The sequence below is a fragment of the Crocuta crocuta genome, unplaced genomic scaffold, assembly GCF_008692635.1.
Source record: "Crocuta crocuta isolate KB4526 unplaced genomic scaffold, BGI_CrCroc_1.0 scaffold263, whole genome shotgun sequence".
Lineage (NCBI taxonomy): Eukaryota > Metazoa > Chordata > Mammalia > Carnivora > Hyaenidae > Crocuta > Crocuta crocuta.
In genome coordinates, this window is record NW_027529541.1 from 821,388 (window position 1) to 837,681 (window position 16,294).

Below are 16,294 nucleotides of genomic sequence, written 5' to 3' on the forward strand. Positions count from 1 at the left end.
AATTTATAGTGGAAATGCATATGGAATAATATATTACTGCTCCACTGAATTTCAAAGGAATTCATTATGATTAATATTATTACAATAGCAATTGAAGGAAGTAATAATGATTTGCCACAAGTTATAAGGACTCATTGAATAGTTTTAATCTTACTATATTTAAACATTGAACTGCAAGTAAATTCAGCAATACTCAGTAATGAGATTTGGGACTCATAATAATGCTATTAATCATAACTAGATTTTATACATCTTATGGTAAAGAACACATGATATTTGGTGGATTTGATTTAAAATATTGTACTGATTTTAAATTAAGCTATCTCTGTGAGATTTGAAACCTGTGGTGATTAAGTCTTTATAAGAGCCATATTTGTTTTACATGATTGATGGGTTTAAGTCTCTCTAGTGAATATTCCATATTTACACTCCAATCCAACCATTTCATAGAATTAAGAGAAGTAGAGTGATTTGGAGGAAAATAAACAGCGCTTTAGCTGATAAAAATACACTAACACCCACTTCTCTATTTCTTAGCCATCCCTCAGCTATTGGAGGCAACACTGAATCTGGGGCAATTTTAAAAAATGAGTTCAGGGGGTGCCTGGGTGGCTTAGCTGGTTGAGTGTCCAGCTCTTGCTTTCAGCTCAGGTCATGATCTTGCAGTTCATGGGATCAAGCACCACATCTGGCTGTGTGCTGATGGTGTGGAACCTGCTTAGGATTCTCTCTCCCACTTTCTCTGCCCCTTCCCTGATCTTCATAAACACTTGGGATGAAAGGCCAGGCTGCTCACTCTAATAGACTTCCCAATAAAGTAGATGCAAAGCCATATAAAACTAAATATAATACAATGGAAAACCTGCTCTATGAGGGGTTAGAACAAAAGTGACCCAAGGAAAGAACAATCCTTTCTGCTTGAATAGTTCACAGAACACTGCATAGAAGATATAACATTTTCAGCCAGACTTGATGGATGAAAGGAATTTCAGCTGTTGGGGGTGGCAAGAAAAATGTGTCAAAATAGTAGTAGAGAAATCGTGATGCTCAATGACCACAGGATGGGGAAAAAAACCTCAGACTCTTCCCTTATATGCAGTCTCTCTGTGTTTCAGTTGATCTATCTGTAAAATGTGTTACTTCCCTGTTACTATGATAATTTGCTCATATCTAACAAAATTGTCACCAATGAACACAATGAAATAGCTGAAACCATCTTGTGATGTTGTAAACATGTCATTTATTTTGATATCAAATACTTATGATAATATTAGAATATAGAAAAATGAAATAACTTTTAACAGATAAGACGTAAGCAGCATTATCATTGACTGGTTGAGATCACAGACTAAATCCCATTATAGCCAAAATTAAGAGCCATGGGCAAAGTATGTAGGAAAAATAAGAGATAAGACAGGAAAAATAAATGGAAAATGACGAGCCAGAAAGAAATCAGCAGTAAAAGGCACAGGTTTGACAAGAATGAGTGAGGGTAGGGCCATGATACAAGCAAAGAGAAGTGGACCCTCAAATGATAAAAAGGGTGACAATGGCACTCCTTGTAGAAAGAGCTAAATAAGCCCTCCCAGATATCTGAGGATGCCCATGAGAGCACAGCAATTCCTAAACAGCTTTGCCTAGAAAAATGTAAGAGCAACCTATAGTTCCAAAGAATAGTCTAGAAGTATATCACAAAAGGTCACCTCAAAGGCCTCTATAGTATCACCACATTTCAGCTCATGTATATTTAAAGGCATAGCCACCAAGGCACTTCAGGTATTGGGATGGAATCAACAACAAATGCAACATAACCTCACACTTAAGCAGCTCAATTTAACCAGGCATATGGCAAAAAATCATCCCGCTTACACTTTCAAACTCCATCCAATGCAAAGTAAAGGGGTTATTTTTAAAAACTCTATTAACCTTCAAAACTGAGAACATGATTATTGTACCTGAATTGAAAAGGTTAGGGAAGAAAAGAAAATCCTTTGGTAGGTTAAGGCAATATGGACTCATTTGCTTAATATAATACCACTTGGATCAAAACAGATTGCTGTCCAAACTTTCAGATAATAGGTTTTACAAGAGTTAAAAAAACAAATGAACAACAATAACAAAACCCCACTGCATTCTGTATATAGTTCAATTTGTGCCCCATGAGAAAGAACCTTTTTAATGTAAAAAAAAGTATTGAGACCTGACCCAATTATTTAAAATTTAAACCAATTTTTTTAAATGTTTTATTTATTTCTAGGAGAGAGAGAGAGATAGCGTGAGCAGGGGAGGGTCAGAGAGAGAGGGAGTCACAGACTGAAACAGGCTCCAGGCTCTGAGCTGGCAGTCAGCACAGAGCCCGACGCGGGGCTCGAACCCACGAACCGCGAGATCATGACCTAAGCGAAAGTCGGACGCTTAACCGACTAAGCCACCCAGACGCCCCTAAACCAATTTTTAAGAGCAGTTGCTACTGAATGTGCCATCAAGAAGGGACTCTGCCATACTTAGGTTTTATCTACTTAAAGTCAAGAGATTTGTTTTGTTATTCTTTTGTTCACTGCCAATACATGGTGCTGGTTGAATAAATAGAAAAGTATATATAACATCATGAGAATAATTACACATGAAGAGTAACCTTCAGAATGCATCTGTAACCATTTCAAAGAAATAAATTTCTGAATATTATTCTTTCCTTTCAAAAATGCTAACAAAACTCTTTATATTCCAGGATTCCTAAGTCTGACCATAAGTGGTGCCTGAGAACTTGTTGTTCTTATACTGAAGCTGAGACATAAGCCAAGCTGATGATTTCAAATGTGTCAAGACCGCAGTCTCTCGTAAAATATACCTTTGGTGATAAAATTACATGATTTTTCTATACCACTGAAACCTATAGAAAATTAATTTATTTCTTCCAGGGTTTATGTTTATGTTTGAATGAAAAATGACAAATATTCCCTAACTGGTGAAGTCATATATTTGTATCTTTACTAATATATTCAGAATGTAGCTTAGCTCTTCTATCTCTGAATAATTATAAAGCTTATCATAAGGACAAACAATAAAAGTCTCCTGAAAATATAAGATTTAGATTACTTAATAATAATGTCCTCTGCATTGTTAATGGTTTATTGATTGGGAATTAATAAAATGCTATCTGGAAGTACATTTGTCTATTTGAATGGAAGCAATTCTGACTCAAGCAATTACTAGGGTTAGCATACTTAGTGGCATATTCTCTTGCCTTCTTGGAGAGGGCTTTGTTATCACCATTAATACATAGTGTAATTGAGTTATTCAGAGGCTGTTTTGCCCGATATCTAAATGTGCATTAGTAATGAAGCTAAAATGAAGTTGAGATTCCCAGACTCAAATAATGAGGTTTTCCTGACAATGTCTCTCCAAACAGACCAGACAGATGTATTCACGTGCTGTCTGTTCTACTTGATTTCAGCACTTTGGAGGAGGAATACATCAATGTGATTAAGAATAGATCTGCATATTAGCATTTTTCTATATTAAGGAAAAAATAAAATATAATAAGTGTGCCACATGTAATTTACTGATGATTTCAGAACTAGAGGATTTATACAAGAGTCAACAGATAGATCAGCTGTTCTTTGTTTGAATAATAGCTGGAAAAAAAACTTACTAAGTGAACATGCACACAAATAACTTCTTTTTACTTGTTTCAAAATTTAAAACTAGTCTTACAAGTATCAAGAAATAAGAAAACTGGAGTGAAGTGATGGATGTTAACTAGCCTTATTATCGTGATCGTTTCACTGTACATACAAATATCAAATCGTGATGTTGTAAACCTGAAACTAATATAATGTAATGTGTCAGTAATACCTCCATAATAAATAAATGAATAAATAAATAAACAAATAAAAAAATAAATTTGGAGTCATTAACCACTGTGATTCTGCTGATCAACATTACAAGTATAATGATTAGGAGACTGAAGTTGACTTGAGTCTTCTGCTAAGAGTGGCCTCTTTTCCACTCATTTTTAAAGACCTCCAACTTTACCCACAAGCACAATTTATTTTCAAACTACTCTCTATGATGAGAAGGTATTTCCTCAGTTAATTACAGGAAAACAGGCCATTGGGCTACATTTTCTTTCTATTCCAAATAATATTTTCTGGGCTTTTCTCTCACAGCAGGAGAGGCACAATTTAAGAATGTCAAGGTAGGAAATAATGTTTTACCTTATAAAATAACCAGAAAATGTACTAGCTTTAATGAGGGTTGTAGTCAACATTTAAATCTAACTTTAAAACTCTCTAGAGGATTCTTTATTTTTAATTCCATAATTTACCCTTTAATCTAGGGCAAGTTTGATTTCCATACTTGGCTTCCATTTCCTAAAAGTTTTAAACTGATTTTATAGTATTTCAGGGTCTACCACTGGAAAGTGAATTCATGGAGAAAATGACTATCAGTTCAATCTGGTTTCTATTAACAGGATGTGAAGTCTTGAATATGAGAATTAATAATTCGCACATTTCTCATAATGCCAGTCATATCATTTTCAAAACACAGATGCTTATGACATGACTTTCCTAATTCAGCCAGTTAGATCGGTTTTCTTTCAAGAAGATATATATCTTATTTTAATTGGGCTCATGTCTTCTGTTGTCACTGGCTCCAATTTTAGCTATTCTCAGCTGTAAGCCTTGAGCACCTTTGAGACAATAAGATCAACTTTAACCCTTGATAAGACTCACAAATTAGCAACATATTTACTCTTATTAAATACAGAATTCCATGGGATGAAACATTTCTCCACCCTTTCCTTTAATATGACATCAAATATTTACAGAGAAACTAACCACATGGACCCAGTGCTGAGGAGAGGGCCTATGCCACAATCATAATGCCAAATTTCTTGTGACAATCTCTCCAAAGAATGCAGAATGCAAACTAGAAAAAAAATTGTTACAGCATCTCTTGATTGGTATAAGTTTCAAAGCTGACTCTGTGGCTCTCTGGTATTGCGTGCTAATAGATTTGCCAACACAAATGTAGACTACCGAGCCTTAGAATCATCTGACAGGAGAAACCTTGTAATGGATCCACCCCTACCCAGAGGAGGAAATCATATAATGAGAAACTGAATGTTTGACCTAGAACATTTTATCCTTCTACCTCGGCCAGTTTCATAGTTGTTTAAATATTAAGTACTATGAGAAAGTGAAGTTAGAATTCATTTCCCTGCAAGATACAATGAGGTTCTGCAGGCTTCCTCTTCCCCCGACCCCAGCCTCCAGAACCCATAAACCTCACCTATGTTCTTTGTTTTATTTGAACTAAGCAAAAGGACTTGGATGGCTTTCATATTTCACTGAATGTAAGAGAAAACTATTCTTGTGAACTGATACTGCACCTAGAACAAAATTACCCAAACCAGGGTTTGGTAAGATTTTTCTATGAAGGACCCAGATAGTAAATATCTTGGATTTTGCTAGCCAGATGGCCTCTCTTGAAACTACTTAACTCTGCTCTTGTATCATGGAAGCAGCCATCAGCAATAAGGAAATGAAAGGGCATGGCTATGTTCCAATAAAAAAAAATAGATACAAAAACAGACGGTAAGCTAGATTTGGCCTGCAGGACATAGTTTTCTAACTGAGACATAAACTGAAACCTCAAAGGCCTGATGTTATTTTCTTGATTGGCTAATGGGATCTGAGGAAATCCACTCAACCAGCTGTTATACTCTCCTTTTGCTTTTCCTTTCTGGATGTATGACTTAAAACCTGAGTCTGTGAGGGTCTCAGGATCTCTTTCTTACCAAGTCTGTATAGTTGTAGGTTTTTCAACTAAATCAAAGTTTTTGGGTCAGAAAGTTCATGTCCATGAAGCAGGAGGAGATAGCAGTGTCATAAGATTCCACTCAGGTGGAGAACTTCAAGACAGAGCTAAGGGTTCAGTTAAAAAATAAGCACTATTTAATAAATTTGGTCAGTGATTCTGAAGCCTTAGCAAGCATAACAATTACCTGAGATGCTGCTAAAACTGTAGTCATCATATTCTCACTCCCCAGATATTGCAATTCACTATGTAAAAAAGCCTGAATTTTTACCTAGTCACCCAAGTATTTTAGGTATAAACAATCCAGAGGTTATTCTCTGAGATTTATCATTTAGTCACCAATACTGACTGAATAGGTAGAAACTCTGCAAGAATGTATGCCACATGTTTTGGAACCACACAAAGATTCTAAGTTCTTAAGGATTATCCGGTCATGAAAGACAGAGAAAGATGGATATTTCTATCCATAAGGATTAATGAAATAAGCCATACCTTATTGAGGGAGTTTTTACACTGCCTCAGATATCCTAAAATATAAAGATTGACAAATGATTTGGAGGGTATATCCTATCCAATCACTTCCTTTATCCACTCTTTTACTGAATCCTGAAGGGAAAGTATCAGTATGCCAGCTTCTGGTAAACATGACGAAAGCCTGAGGCAAAAGGTAAGTACACAATCCATGCCTTTCAGTTGTTGAGAAGAATCCTGAAGGTGTGTTCTAAGGAACAATAATCCTATAGGATATTAACAGATGTTAAATGAAAGAAGAATTATACAGTTAGATGGGAAGGTAGAATATGCAGTTGTCCTCAGAATTTTTAATTGTTAAATCTCCTAATCATCCACTGCCCCAGCAAGTATCTTGCTGGACTAGTTTTCAAGGCTTGTTGCTAGGAAAATGATCCTGTGAAGAACCCAAGGTGGACTATCCTTGGTGCTGAAAGAAACCCGGAGAATAGTGGTCACATTGTTAGTGTTTCCCCAAGCACCTCTTCTTTGGAATATTGAACTGATGTTAACTACATCAAACACCACGAGCATCACACATCTAAGTCTAGAATGTCCCTTTGGTTAATTATGATTTTTTTACCTGGTGCTAAAATTTGAAATTTCAAATATTCCCCTAATTTTCACCTAATGTATTTTATTAAGTACTCTTTAAGATACTCTTGGTAAGTTTTCAAATTATAAAATTATGTGTTGGTTACAATATGAAATTTTTAAAAAATGACATAATGCAGATAAATGTAATTTGAATATAGGGATCTATATTCATATGTATGAATATAGGAAATTCCCATTAATATAGGAAAAGAAAGCTCCACATCAATATTAGAAGTGGGGCATAAGGCTGCTATTTAAGATCTAATAACACAAGTAGGAGAAGATAGAAGATGCAAGAGAAAATATGCATCTCTTAAATATAAGTTTAGTTTCTTTAAAACTGCACATAAGGCAGGAAGAACAAAGCTACATCTTTTAATTTGAATAGGTAAGAGATAGAGGAGATGGGAGTATATGAAACAGATAAAGCACATACCTACTGGAAAAAATTAAACAATATGCATGAACAACATATACGATATGCTGTTCTAAGTATGTGATATTGTCTACACAGAATTTAAAGACAGTATCTGATACAGGTCTTCCTTTATCCTGGTAGCCTGTGGAGTATGACCATAATGGTAAGGTACAGTGGTATAAAAAAACGTATTTATGTGGGGGTCCACAACCAGGGAAGGACTACTACATTATGACTTAAATTGTATTTTTTTTTATTTAAACCAATTTTTAATGTTTATTTATTTTTGAAGGAGAGAGCATGACTGGGGGAAGAGCAGGGAGAGAGGGAGACACAGAACCTGAAGCAGGCTCCAGGCTCTGAGCTGTCAACACAGAGTCTAACGTGCGGCTCAAACTCACAAATTGTGAGATCATGACCTGAGCTGAAGTTAATCGCTTAACCGACCAAGACACTCAGGCACCCCTTAATTTGTATTTTTTTAAGTTTATTTATTTATGTTGAGAGAGAGAGGGTATGTACATGGAAGGGGCAGGGGCAGACACAGAGAGAGAATCACAAGCAGGCTCCCCACTGTCAGTGTAGAGTCTGTCGCGGGTCTTGAGGCCACAGGCCATGACATCATGACCTGAGTAGAAAGCAAGAGTCTGATACTTAACTGACTGTGCCACCCAGGTACCTGGTGACTTACACTGTTTTAAATACTAGTGCATCGTGATTTAAAAAGGCAAACTTTTGGGGCGCCTGGGTGGCTCAGTCACTTAAGCGTCCGACTTCAGCTCAGGTCATGATCTCAATGCTTGTGAGTTTGAGTCCCTCACTGGGCTCTGTGCGGACAGCTCAGAGCCTGGAGCCTGCTTCTGATTCAGTGCCTCCCTCTCTCTTTGCCCCTCCCCTGCTCATGCTCTTTCTCTCTCTCTCAAAAATAAGTAAGCAATAATATAAAAAATAAAATAAAATAAAAAAGCAAACTTTTTAAATTATTGTATTTAAAATCTCTACAGAAATTGCATACCATTATTATCTGTACTTGGGGCAGACCACTTCCATTGTTATCACCTTCAGAGCCACTGGTTTACTGTTTATTAGCAATGAAAATATGGTCAAACAGAAAACAAGTTATTGGAAATTGCCTGATGCCACACTGACTTCCCTAGATAATAAGCAACAAGAACACGAAAATCAAGTTATCTCACTAGGACTGCCCACATCACAGCAATTCCCAGATAGTAAGAAACAAATTCAATTCTAACATATTCAAAGAAGGAATAATTTATCATATTGAAAAAAAATTATACGTTTTTTTTCATATTATGGATAAATGTTCCAAATATATTGGTTAAGCAAAACAATGTTGAAAATAGAGAATTCACAATATGATCATCAATTTGTTAAAAAATACAAATGGGTGACCATACTATAAAGTTCTCCATTATATATAAAATAATATTGTATTTTACCTATTATATGTGCATGTTTGTGTAAAAAACATGAACATGGGATTACATGAGATTTTTATTTTTTTATGTTATGATTTTCTATTTTTTGAACTTTATAAAAATAAACATTATTTCTGGAAAGAGTTGCTATTTTAGAAGTATAAGTTGTTCCATCAAAAGAACACTAAAGCAATATGGACTTGCACAATCTCTTTATTGATGATTTTGTCTCAAAAATTATATCATAAAAATATAGCCAGGTATATATGGCTGGTATTTTAATCACAGATGCTCATATTAGTATTATATCTTTTTTTCTCTTTCTGACACACATACACACACACACACACACACACACACACACAAATACCAGATATCTGATATCCTTTCCAGGATCACAGTCATTTGACAACAATTTCTTGAGGGTCAAGATTAAGAGAACTCTAGAACCACAAGCTACAAGTTTTAAATATGACTACATTTCCTGGATGTGTGACTCTATGCGATATTTTTTTCTTTTAAAATAAAATCTCTGTAAGTTATTAATCAAATCTCTTAAACTGTCTGAACTTATATCATTCTTAGGAGGTTTAAATTGAGAAATACACTTAAAGTGCTTAGTAGAATATTTGGCACGTTGTAAACAATAAGTGCACACCATTTTTATTGAATAATGACTATGCATAATATACTGTGCTAGGACTGTGGGGAAAATAAAAGTAATATGACAAGATGATTTATTTTTCCAATGGGATTTTAGAATCAATATTTGTGAAAGATTAGAGAGAATGCAAAATCCTACTTTCAATTTGCCTATCAGCATCCATGGTGCAAATATATTAAATCATACATACTTTCATTTTTGTATATCACAATAGTAGGATAAAAACATTTCCCCTTATTGGATGGTATAATATATTGACTTTTCTGATCATCTAACATTATAGGCAGTGGTGTTTGTTTTCAGGTGGCATGTGTGAATAAATATTTATTTGATATAATTGGAAATCTTTGGGCAGTAAGAGGAGATGCTGCCCAAACATAAAAGATTTGTCCACATTATCACTTTTGAATCTTGAAATTCTCATTGGCTACAATAAGGCTTTGTTGCAATATTAAAGGTGAATTTCACAAATATGTTAGTCTGCCAACATTTTTATACATCAGGGAAAGAGAAAAACCTATAGTTCTAATTCCAGACTTGTTTTGGCCAGTGTAAGAAATAAGTCAAAGAATGGCTACCTTAAGTGATCTTTCAGAATCTAATTATATATTTGCCTTTTGAGCGAACTGTGTAGTTGAGTGGTCATCAGGAAAGAGGCCTTGACCATCTTCATAGTTTGGGTACTTGGACAGTTTTGTTCTTCCTCAGAGTGGAAAAAGGGTGGGTGGGATTGGCTGAATTGATGAAACAATGCATTCCTATGTAAATTTGCTCTTCATTGATGCATCTCTCCTATGTCTTAATGACAGTCACAAAACATTAACAACTATTTGCAGAAAGTAGATCAATATATATCTTAGAAGACTGGAGCATTTCAGATAAAGATTATAGAGTGGCCAGATAGATAGATAGATATTCAGTGGCAGTTTGTCCTCTGATTAGAAAGATTAAGATTACATAAATACAGCTTCACTTTTGCCTCTGCTACATGAAATTTATGAGATCCTATAGATTTTCTTGATTTCTTCCCTTCTAAATAACATTTTAGTTTCCTCCCATGGGTAATAGTTTGAACAGCCATCATTATCCTGAAATCTGCTCAAATATCAGAGTTTCAGAGACCAGTTTCAGCTGATTCCAATTAATTTTTAAAACTCTGGGCAAAGCAATCATTCTTAAGACTTTCCAATTCTCTACCACCTCTCAGTAAAGAATTTTTTCATCTGGAAATCCTCAAGTGTGAATTAATAGCTCTGAATTACAGAGAAGTTTTAAATAGGCTATGCCAAAACATGTTTAAAACCGGAAATAAATATAGTAGTGTGGATCAAAATACTTCCTAATGTTTTGCAGTATAGATTTTAATTAACAATAACAGTGATCTGCATTCCATAACAGCTTGAAACAATAAACCACATTAGCAAACCTTGAAGGATATGAAATTACTATTATGTCTCCCTAGAAAGAATTACCTCCAAGTCTTATTGCATTATTATAAAAAGCAGCTATTTTTAGGTGCACCTAAATATCATTTAGTTGATGAATTATCCAACTACTTAAGTTACATTCTACTGAAATTAAAGTATCAATGTTCCTATAAACACAGTATAACATATCCTATATACAGCACAGTAGAATATATTCTTCATATTAATATAAATATTTCCCATTAATTACCATTTTACTGTTATTTGCTTCTGTGAGGTGAGTTGAAAAATAATTAAAGAGTTTTAGTTTGTTATTCCAGGAAATGCTGTCAGCTTTTTAAATCCAAAGTGCAATTACTAGTATAAAATCTTGACATTTTTAAGTTTGGATACTTAAAGTACTTATTTTATGGGTGAAATTGTTCTTACTTAAATGACCTTATATTTGTTGAAAAATAACTATGCAAACATAAATGTGCTGCCAATGCAGAAGTAAACATTAAACATTTGAAGACATTACTTCCAACAGAAATTCTTGGTTAAATGTAGGAAACAGAAGAAAGAGGAATCTAAAGAAAGGATTTGTTTAATGAGAAAAGTGCAACAATTTTACACATTTTTCTCAGGATATACAATTATTAAGCCCTCGTCCAGTTAATTCAAAAATAACAAAGAATGTTAGTTTCTCAATTTAGGGACAAAACATCGTAAACATTTCTTTTGTAATTAACAGAAATGGATTCTGCATATGAAAAAAAGAGAAAACTTTTGCCTACATCCCTGGTTCCACCTTTGGGAAATTTTGTAATTTTGGGTACTTCACTGGCCCAGCAAGATTGAGTCAGCTAAATGGCAAATCACAGCTTCCAGCTGAAGCTAGAGAATTCTGTGCACAGGCAAACCCAGTCTGGCATGTGAGTCTTCCCTTTTTCCCAGAATTGCCCTTTTCCCGGGAAAGGTCTCCTTGTCACTTCCTAACAGTCCTTCTCCTAAAATCATTAAAAATAGGTAAAGCAGCACCATGCGAGTCGGGTAGTAAGTGGCAGGTTTAGGGAAGAAGAGTAAGGTCCCTTTCCTGAAGTTCACTGTGTTCTAGGTCCAACACAGTTTTTTTGTCAGGATAATAGGAGGATAGGGACATTTGTACCCTATGGACCTTCTGTCTGTGAGTTTTCCCCAATACATAAGCCCAATCCTTATTTTCCAGTGTATGTGTGCATGGAAGATAGAGGGAGTGGTAGTGCTTACAGTCCTTGCACATCAATGTGACAACCAATAGAGACATTAAAAAACCTTAAGTTGCTATCACGGTAAGAAATAGTAAGACCTATATATGCCAATAGAAAGGATTATTTTAGAACAATGAAAATGATTTATGATAGATATGTAGTATTTTCTTCGCCAATTAACATTCACCTTTTAAAATGTGAAACGCTTGGGGCAGCTGGGTGGCTCAGTCGGTTAAGCGTCTGTCTTCAGCTTAGATCATGATCTCATGGTTAGTGGGTTGAAGTCCTGCGTTGGGCTGTGCTGCCAGCCAGCTCAGAGCCTGGAGCCTGTTTCAGATTCTGTGTCTCTCTGACCCTCCCCTGCTCATGCTGTCTCTCTCAGAAATAAATAAAACATTAAAAAAAATTTTTTTTTAATGTGAAACGTTTTGGGTGCATGGGTGGCTCAGTGGGTTAAGCATGCAACTTTGGCTCAGGTTATAATCCCATGGTTCATGAGACCGAGCCTCATATCAGGTTCTCTGCTCTCAGAACAGAGCCTGCTTCAGATCCTCTGTCTCTCTCTCTTTCTGCCTCTCCCCAAATTGTTCTCTCTCTCTCTCAAGATAAAGAAATAAACTTAAAAGTGTAAAAAACAAATAAAATGTGAAGCGTTTTGCTATGTATTTTCTTAACATGCTCCTGCACTATTTGGAACATGAATGTGTACCCAAGGGACACGGCTATTTGATCACCAGTGGCCAGGATCAGCTGCCATCACTGAAAAACATCAGTGTAACATGTTTTCTTTATTTTATCTTTAGCCAAAATCATTAGGGAAAGAAGCATCCTGGGTAACCTAAACAGTTGAACACAGAGACCTACATGAGATAGAATGTATATGGGACCAACACTATAAGAAACAATTTTATATTAGTGTGAACACTTCAGATTCCTGAGATTCAGTTTCTTTATTTCTAAAATGAGGGTTTATAACCACATAAGGACAAAAGTTTATTTTGGATCTGAGATGCTGGGTGATACGTGATACAAATACATGTGCACCTGATTTTCAACAAATTTTAGTTCAATACTATAATAATTTTAAATTTTGCTTAAGGCAGTTTAATCTTTGATAAATTAGCAGATATACAAGAATGTGATAGACTCTTAGGATCATTATTATGAAATTTTATGTGTGTATGTATGTATGTAGGTATGTATATATTTGACAGAACTATGAATAGACATTATGGGAAATGGACCAAATTTATGTCATAACCATAAATATTCTGGACTTCTTTTCCATAGTACATGACTCCTAATAAATTCTGTAGATCACTTATCTACATGACAGTTTCTTTTACCCTTGGTATTCTTTACTATAGTTTCTCTCTAAATTCTATTTTCTCAATCATTTATTTTACTTCATCAATTCTCAAACCTTTGTTAACTCTTAAGGTTGCAAAGCAAAACAACCACAGTTCTTATTTGAACTTGGGTTATCTTTGCAATTACCCATTTCTTCAGTGAAGTCCTTCTAACCTAAGGGTATAATTTTTTGGTTTTCTGAGCTTTCTCTTGATATAGCTTATATACATTTGAGATAATCACACTATGCTAAATGCATGTGTATATGTTGACCCTAAGCCCTATCATAGCCTTATAGAAGCTCTACCATAACTTCATTTTACAGATAATTGAATTGAGGCTTAGAGGGGTACATCATTTGCATAAGGAAGGGTCCACTTTTAAACTGAGAGGTTGAATACAATTTTGACATTACTACAAATCACTAGGTAGCAACTGGAGAGAAAATAACTAAATGAAAATATCTGAAAGGACAGTTTTGTAAAAGACAGTTTATACAAGAACAGATACATACAAAGATTATAATACAAAGTAGTATATATTGTCAGATAAATGAATGGTGGCAGTTATAAATGCTGTACACACATGATCTTGGGTGATTATATTATCTCCCTCCTCCCATCTCTTAATTTTTATTAGTTATGTAACAATATCCTGCCTAGATTAGTAAATCAGATAGAAAAGAGGTATAATAAAAATGTTTAGAATTATGCCAATCACTAACAAAACAGTATTTTTCCCCTCTAGAAAGAGGAACTGAGAATAAAGTGTTGAACCTGAAAGCTAAAATAACCTTTACTGTTCACATTTTTTTAACCCATGAATGTATTAACAACTTATATCAAGTTAAAGGAAATAAGTGTGAACAAATTTAAAGTACATCATAGTAATATAATCAAAGTTTTTGTTGAAATGAATTATTTTTTAATGTAATATGAAATAAAATATTATTACCAGAATAGGGAGAAAATCTAAAAAAAGACAATTTAACAGAAGAAATGCCAGAATATAAGTTAGCTCATTCAATATGTCAAGGCACAGATAATTGCAATGTTACTTGAATATTATCATAGCATTTTATTTTTTTATTTTTATTTTTTTTTAATATTTTTATTTATTTCTAGGTGAGAGAGAGAGAGACAGCGTGAGCAGGGGAGGGTCAGAGAGAGAGGGAGACACAGACTCTGAAATAGGCAGCGTGAGCTGGGGAGGGTCAGAGAGAGAGGGAGACACAGACTCTGAAATAGGCTCCAGGCTCTGAACTGGCAGTCAGCACAGAGCCCGACGCGGGGCTCGAACCCACGAACCGCGAGATCATGACCGAATTGAAAGTCGGACGCTTAACCGACTAAGCCACCCAGGCGCCCCTATCATAGCATTTTAAAAAATGCCAAACTTCCCAATACATTTTTAAATGTCATCATGACTCTGAAACCAAAAGTTGATTAAAAATTAGTGTGTATGTACACACCCATACACACATCCTCAAATCAGTCCCAATCACAGATGTACATAGAAAATCCAATTTAAAGTTCTGACAAGATTTTAAGAGTATATTAAAATATAAGACACATAACCAATTTCTCTCTCTTTTAAGAATGTCAAAACTTTAGTATAAATATTATTTAATATATCAAAGAATGAAAATTTTAGTTATTACCTTATTCAATGTAAAAAAGGTATTTAAAAATTCAATTATTATTCTGGAAAGAACAATTATTACTGAAAGTAGATTTTCCAAATATAATTGAAAGAACTATTATGTATGATACAAACTAGGGTCAATGTTAAATTAAGTAGTAAAACCCCAGGTGCTTTCTTCTTAAGGATGCAGTGGCCTTTAGTTTTATTATTCACTGCTCTGGGAATCATGGCCAATGCAAATCACCACGACAAAGACAGAAGTGTACATTTTGGAAAGAAGAGTTAAAAAAAGAAAACGGGCGCCTGGGTGGCTCAGTCAATTGAGCATCTAACTTCAGCTCAGGTCATGATCTCATGGTTGAGTTTGAGCCCCACATCAGGCTCTGCGCTGACACCTCAGAGCCTGGAGTCTGCTTCGGATTCTGTGTCTCCCTCTCTCTCTGCCCCTTCCCTGCTCATGCACTGTTTCTCTTTGTCTCAAAAATAAGTATTAAACATTAAAAAAAAATTTTAAAAAGAAAAGAAAAGAAAACATATACCCAGATATCCACACCCACAATTGCACTCACTCTGAAAATGTAGAGAAAAATCTGAAAAATGTTTATTGATATAATAATTAATTAAAATGCATTCCTCATTAGAAAATGGCCAAATAACATGATCTGGCAACAAGGAAAATAAACACACATGCCCAAGAACAGTTTGAAAAAAACATTTTGATTCACGAATAATCCAAGAAGTTCAAACAATGAATTTCATTTTTTTCCTATGAAATTAGAAGGCATTAGCAGGTTTTAAGTATTGACTAAGCCATAAAGTCAAACTCATATCTCTAAAATGAAGTGTCATGTTTTGAGGAGGAGGAGGAAAAGATGAGGTGGAGAAATTTAGTTTTATGTTTCTAAAGCCTTAGAATTTTACATGGTTAGTTGATAGAGCTTTTTCATATTTCTAACACAAAGAAGTACTCGTGAATATTGGTAAAATCCAATAGCATTTTGAATAAGAGAAATATTTTTAGTCAATGGATAGTAGATAAAATTTCATAGAAGTGGACAGAATTGATCTGGAATGAAAAATAAACACTAAAAGCCAAACAACATGAATGCCTACAGCTGTGACCAGAAGAACAATTCAACTTATTTGGAGGTAGAGTCAGGATAAGAACATTTTCCACAATAAACAATCCAGCT

General features: G+C 34.7%; 1 protein-coding gene and 1 long non-coding RNA gene across 2 annotated transcripts in view; one reads left to right on the plus strand and one right to left on the minus strand.

The window, feature by feature from the left end:
- The window catches only part of LRRTM4 (leucine rich repeat transmembrane neuronal 4), a 699,153-nt gene that overhangs the window by 178,341 nt on the left and 504,518 nt on the right, over positions 1 to 16,294 (minus strand). The gene's annotated exons all lie outside the window — the stretch shown is intronic.
- Positions 6,309 to 16,294, plus strand: part of LOC144229338 (uncharacterized) — a 31,139-nt gene continuing 21,153 nt past the window's right edge. The window contains exon 1 of the long non-coding RNA XR_013334462.1: positions 6,309 to 6,490. This is a non-coding gene — a long non-coding RNA (uncharacterized LOC144229338). The remainder of the gene's footprint in view (positions 6,491 to 16,294) is intronic.